This window comes from Erythrolamprus reginae, chromosome 7 (genome assembly GCF_031021105.1).
Source record: "Erythrolamprus reginae isolate rEryReg1 chromosome 7, rEryReg1.hap1, whole genome shotgun sequence".
Classification (NCBI taxonomy): Eukaryota; Metazoa; Chordata; class Lepidosauria; order Squamata; family Dipsadidae; genus Erythrolamprus; species Erythrolamprus reginae.
The window spans coordinates 2,054,692-2,061,484 of record NC_091956.1 but is presented as its reverse complement, the minus strand read 5'-3'; the positions used below and the strand labels follow the sequence as shown (position 1 = coordinate 2,061,484).

Genomic DNA, 6,793 nt, shown 5'->3' with positions numbered 1-6,793 from the left:
TCCTTATTGCCTTACGAAGAGGCTCATATCTTGGCTTTTCTTGCTCCACTGAAAGAGAAGTTGAACAATACAGGGACTTTAGCTGTGAGATAAAACTGTGACACGTGCACACCCAAGATAAATGTCACTTCATCTTTGGTTGTAATCTATGGGCTTGAGCGTTTCATTTGGGTGTCCTTGAACTGGGAACAAATACATTGCTGTGGGTTCTTCAATCTCCTTCTGCTTACCCTGAAAATGAGAGTTAAAGGAGGGGAACACTTTTCATGCCAAGCCCTGTTGTTGTTAAAGTCCTGAAGCCTAAAGCCGCCGCCACTGGGATGCCCCGCCTCTGGACTTCTGTTGCCAGCGAAGCGCCTGTTTTTGCACTGCTGGGATTCCCCTGAGGCTCCCCCCCATGGGAAACACCACCTCTGGACTTCCGTGTTTTTGCAATGCTGCAGGGGAATCCCAGCAGTGCAAAAATGGGCGCTTCGCTGGCAATGGGAGTCCGGAGGTGGGGTTTCCCAGCGAGGGGAGCCTCAGCGAAATCGCAGCATCGCAAAAACACGGAAGTCCGGAGGTGGGGTTTCGAGGGCTTCCGTGTTTTTGTGATGCTGCAATTTCGCTAAGGCTCCCCTTGCTGGGGAAACCCCACCTCCGGACTTCCGTTGCCAGCAAAGCACTCGTTTTTGCGCTGCTGGGATTCCCCTGCAGCATCGCAAAAACACGGAAGTCCGGAGGTGGGGTTTCCCATGGAGGGGAGCCCCAGGGGAATCCCAGCAGCGCAAAGCAGGCGCTTCGTCTGGCAAAAGGGGTGAGTTTTGGGCTTGCACTCATTAATCGCTTTTCCATTGATTCCTATGGGAAACATTGTTTCGTCTTACAAACTTTTCTCCTGACAAACCTCGTCCCGGAACCAATTAAGTTCGTAAGACGAGGTATCACTGTATACTGTAAACTCTCCACTTCCTCCCGATCAGCTGGGCCTCAGAAGGCAAAGCATAGATGGCGGCAGGGCCAGTCAGAGGTTATATTTACTGGTTGTACGAACTCAAAATTTCTGCTACTGGTTATCTAGAACTGGTCAGAACCTGCTGGAAGCCCCCTCTACCCCCCCACTCCAATGCATCATTGTTGGTGCTTTTTGAAAAGTAACTGGGTTATGTATTTTCTTTGAAGATGTCTTCCTTCTCATCCAGGAAGCTTCTTCAGTTCTCACTGAATGTTGGAAAATGGAAGGCCTTGCACTCCCTGAGAATGGTTGAGGCCCTAAGGGTCACGAGACCGCCTTCTGCCACACGAATCCCAGCGACCGGTTAGGTCCCACAGAGTGGGCCTTCTCCGGGTCCCGTCAACAACACAATGTCATTTGGCTGGTCCCAGGGGAAGAGCCTTCTCTGTGGCGGCCCCGGCCCTCTGGAACCAACTGCCCCTGGAGATTAGAATTGCCCCCACTCTCCTCGCCTTTCGTAAGCTCCTTAAAACCCACCTCTGCCATCAGGCATGGGGGAACTGAGTCTACGGAGAGGGGCGGCATACAAATCCAATAAATAAATAAATATTCTTTCCCCTTAGGCCTTTACAATTTATGCATGGTATGTTTGTTTGTATGTATGTTTGGTTTTACAAATAAGGGTTTTTAAACTGTTTTAGTATTGGATTTACATGCTGTTTTGTACTACTGTTGTTAGCCGCCCTGAGTCTACAGAGAGGGGTGGCATACAAATCCAATTAATAATAATAATAATAATAATAATAATAATAATAATAATTCTGGCTGGTACTTCCTTTTGCTGGTATTTTACGTTGCACACAAGGCACAAGTAGCTACCTGCCATAAAGACCCCACGGCCGTTCTTCCTACACTGCCAACTCTGCGTGTTTTTGTTCTGAGTAGGAAATGATCCTGTGTGGAACCCGCTGGAGATAATTTAGAAACTTACCCATAATGTACATCCACACAGTGAAGATAAGAAGGAAGAGGTCAAGTATAAGACATATTGTGGCACAATTGTGTCCTTTGAGGAATTCTATTACCGCATTGTGTTTGACTGGTTTTAGAGAAGACAAAGACAGGAAAAAATATATATTCAGTATTTCCACCAAAGACTTTATTGCTTGTGATGCATCTCCCTGGGCTTCCTCTGACAGCATCCCAGGCTTAGCAGGGGGTCTCCGTTTCTCCTTTGCCTGGAGAGGGTCTGGATCCTCCCCCTTCCCTCGGGCCTCTCCTCTCTCGGATGGGCCTCCCTCCCACTGCTTGCCACGCATCCCCACAACCATCCCAGCGGTGGAAGGCTGTGGGGCAGGGCGAATCGGCACCAGGGCTTTAGAAAGATGCCCAGAGGTGCAAAGACATCGATTTACAAGCTTTTTCAATCAATAAAGTTACATCAATATTAGTACTGTTGCGTATAAGAAAAGGTTGGTTCCAAATTCACTTACCGGGTGGTGGTGGTGGTGGTGGTGGATGTTTTGGTTTGTGACCTAGAAAATAGCACATTGTGTTTTTACAACCAACTTAACCAGGTATCGTGGTTAATCTACCATCTAGAGGAGGGAGGCATTTGTTCCTAATTAAATACAGTATTCAAAGACTTGCAACAGTTCCTTTAGTGGTTTTACACAGGCTTCAGTCAGGTCCTCCATTCTGGAGGGAAAATACTGACTGCTGATTGGCTAGGCTGTCTGGCAGCTCCCTATAAAAGGGCTGGCAATCAAATTATTGTTAAGAGGAAACATTACTACTACAGTAGTACCTCTAGATATGAGCTGCTCCACATGCGAGTATTCCAAGATACGAGCCACGAGGGGAGAGAAATTTCTTTTCGAGACCCGAGCTTAAATTCGGAGGGGAAAAACAAAGTCTAAAGCCATTTGTTCCAGATACGAGCTGTTCGACATACAAGCTCCCTTCTGGAACGAATTAAACTCGTATCTAGAGGTACTACTGTATAAGGCACTATTATACCATGGAAAAATATAGAGGAAATGAAAGCAATTACATAGAAATGGATACGTTAGTGATAAATTAATATATATATGTGATAACAAATAAGAAGGAATATATATATATTATAAATGAATATGCTGCATGAAACAATTAGCCTGCAATCTAGCAGGTGTAAATATTAAGCTCTGATACCAGGATAACTTATGTATAAAGCATAATGCTTTGTTGTGTCTTGAGTGTATATACGTATGTATGTTGTCACCCCCTTTGTTGTCACACTTCACTTTCTTCTCTCTTCTCTCTTCTCTTTCTTTCTCTGAAGGATGCCTATGCATAAAAACTTACGTAATTTCATGCACCATGTAAATGTTGTATTGTTGTAGTGTTTATACCTAATCTTTTTTAATGTAAATAATCAATAAAGTATTTTTCAAAAAAAAAAAAAAAGAGGCTGGCTGTCAATCAGAGCCTTTGCTGGGTTGTAAAAAGTTGCCAAATAAAGAGCTGTTGTTCTGAAGCCTCTTCCGCCCGGCCCATCTAACAGAAGGACTTCAGCAAAGCCTTTGATACGGTTCCACATAAAGAGCTGATAGATAAATTAGTGAAGATTGGACTTCATCCCATCTAACAGAAGGCTGTCAGCCTCAGAGCTTCAAGAAGCCCAATGCAGCTGATCACGTTTCAAAAGATCCAAACACACTTAAAGTTTATCCCAGTAGCTTTCTGCCTAAAAAGAGCCGGTTCGTTACAAAAGCTTACATACCTTTTGATGGCTTTCCTGATTTTGGTTTATTCGCATCATCAGGGGCATGAGCTAGAAAATGACATAGCATTTTGGGTTTAATTTAATGTTCCAATGTCATGACTCTCTGCTCTGGAACAACTTTTGGTAAAAGTAAAATTTTAAAGCGACGTATAAACATCAAACCAAAGAAAGTCGATGGAAAACACGATCTAAGTATTTCCTACAAGATCATATGCTGCAACATTGCTTGACCAAGAAGACATGAGTGACAGGGAGGAGGAGAGTACGGCAGACAGCTCAGAAGGAGATCAATTATTAAGAACAAGAGTTCATGATACAGCCACGCATGCGGAGAGCGATGCATAGGCAGCAACAACTGAGAGATTATTATCAAAGAAAATGAGGCCACCTGTGGTTGGGTGGGGCTGTGGTCATTAGTGAGGCTGCTATAAAGAGCAGCCTGCGGGTTTGGCCATTGTGGAGGATTATCTGATCGTTGTGTTTCGTGACTGCTTTACTGACTTTGACCTTTTGTGTGCTGATTTTTCCCCGCTTTGAAACTAAACCAGAGCAAAGTGTGTGTCACTTTGTGAAAGAAGAAGGACTGTGAATTGCCACAAATGCAAGCTAAGTATCTCAGAACTGATAAGGGACTTGTACAAATTACCAGTTTGTTTGGAGATGAGTGCTCTTTGCTATACAAAAAAGAGGGCTTGGTTTATTTGCATTTTTGGTATAAAGAACATTGTTTTGAATTTTCAAACTTGTGTGTGTCTGAAATTTGTACCTGTGAATTTTTGGGAGGAGTCTACCAGAGAGCCCGACAGAACACCCACCCTGGTTTGCAAACTCCAATCATGGATCAGGATTTTAAGAATGTCTCTTGTCAGATGCAGAACTGGGTATCCTCAGCACGATGATGACCCCAGAGCCCAAACGGACGGATGATTTCACCCAATGGTTCATCTAGATCTCCAAACGTGGCAACTTTAAGGCTTGCGGACTTCAGCTTCCAGAATTCTCCAGCCAGCCAGCCAGCCCACAAGTCTTCAAGATGCCAAGTTTGGAGACTCCTGATCTAGAGGTTAAGCAGAGCTTGCGCCCATCAACACCAGTTAACTATGGCCACAGGAGGAGTAAACCACTACTCCCAGTCCCCAAAGCTTCCCCCAAATGGGGCCTTGATACAATGGCTGATGGTGCTGAATGCTACTGAGGAGTCAGGAAGTATCGAGATGGATGCACCACCCTCATTTTTGCTCTGCCACGGGACTTCGACCTATGGGAAATAAGTAAGTATTCCGGTTTCAACTATAAGATCCAAAAGAGTTGAAGTGATACAAAAGCTTTCATACCTTTATGTCCTTTTTCTTTTTCCTTGTCTTTTTTTCTTTCTTTCACTTTCCCTTCTTCACCAGGAACTGGAATGAAAGCATGAGAGAATTTCATCTTTGGGGTTGGGCGGCATATAAGTCAAATTAATTAAATTCAATTAAAATTTTAATTAAGGGCTCAAGACCGCTCACCCTGAAACAACCCTCAGTGGCTTACAAGGATCAACACTCCAGAGTGATGTATGTCAGAGAGAAGAAGAGACGGTTGACCGGATGAACAATCCATCATGGATCTCGCTGGAGAGTCTCACCCATCTAGGTCATGGTTCCCCCAAAGATGTTTTTCCCCAGAGGCAACTGGGGTTTCTTGGGGGGGGGGGGTTGTAAGAAGTTTCATAAGAGTTTTCTCCCGTTTCCTCTGGCCTTGGTTTCAAAAAACCCAAGAAAGTCCAGTTGCCTTTTGGAAAAACATCTTTGGGATAGTGGAGAAGAGTCCTTTTGGAGTGAGCGGCATATAAATACAATACAATAGAATAGAATTTTATTGGCCAAGTGTGATTGGACACACAAGGAATTTGTCTTGGTGCATATGCTCTCGGCGTACATAAAATAAAATATACATTTGTCAAGAATCATGTGGTACGACACATAATGATTGTCATAGGGGTCAAATAAGCAATGAAGAAGCAATATTAATAAAAATCTTAGGATATAAGGAACAAGTTACAGTCATACAGTCAACATGGGAGGGTTGAGAAAGGAATGATGAGAAAAACTAGTAGAATAGAAGTGCAGATTTAGTAGAAAGTCTGACAGTGTTGAGGGAATTATTTGTTTAGCAGAGTGAGGGCGTTCGGAAAAAAACTGTTCTTGTGTCTAGTTGTCTTGGTGTGCAGTGCTCCGTAGCGACGTTTTGAGGGTAGGAGTTGAAACAGTTTGTGTCCAGGATGTGAGGGGTCAGTAAATATTTTCCCCACCCTCTTTTTGACTCCTGCAGTCTGCAGGTCCTCAAGGGAAGGCAGGTTGGCAGCAATTGCTTTTTCTGCAGTTCTGATTCTCCTCTGAAGTCTGTGTCGGTCCTGTTGGGTTGCAGCACCAAACCAGACAGTTATAGAGGTGCAGATGGCAGACTCAATGATTCAATGATTCAATAAATAAATAAAGCCAAAAAAGGAGGGGGAAAAACCCAGAAGTGTTCAACCGGTCCTCTTGCCCCCAGGGCCATATTTTCCGAAATACGTGAAGCATCAATAAAATTCCAGCCCTATGGAGGCCTTTGCTTAGTTGACAAGATCCAGAGGATCCAGGCAGCCTGAAACATAGGCAGATGTGCAATTTCCACTGGCAGTTCTGACGCAGACCACGAAGCGCTCGATAGGCAATAACCAGCATCTTGAATTACACTCATAAGTCAACTGGCGACCAGCACAACTTATGAAGCGAGTACTGCCTGCAACATGATGTTCTGGAGCAGCTGGAGCATCTAAGAGGTTTTCCAACGCAGCCAAGGGATTGAATCAAGATCACCTGAAGTGTTAGCTTAAAAAACAGTTACACCGTTCTCCTGTCCGTTCTGCTCATCTCTGTTTCTTGGCCAAGGGAGCCAGCAGAGGTGGGTTTCCCCTGGTTCAGACCGGTTTGCCCGAATTAGTAGTGACCCACTGGAGATGTCACAGTGGTGTCATGGAATTGGTTCTGTCAGTGATGGTCTGTGGGCACTGCCATCTTTTTTAAAAAAACCAAATAAATGTTGAATTTATGAAAAAACACCGTTTTTTC

General features: G+C 44.3%; 1 long non-coding RNA gene across 1 annotated transcript in view; it reads right to left on the bottom strand.

Moving 5' to 3' along the window:
* LOC139169853 (uncharacterized) overlaps nt 1–2,032 on the bottom strand; it is a 6,534-nt gene extending 4,502 nt beyond the window's left edge. Inside the window, exons 1-2 of the long non-coding RNA XR_011559538.1 lie at nt 1,926–2,032; nt 1–48 (exon numbers count right to left, since the gene is read on the bottom strand). The exon at nt 1–48 is cut by the window's left edge and continues 51 nt beyond it. This is a non-coding gene — a long non-coding RNA (uncharacterized lncRNA). The remainder of the gene's footprint in view (nt 49–1,925) is intronic.
* Between the last annotated feature and the right edge of the window lie 4,761 nt (nt 2,033–6,793).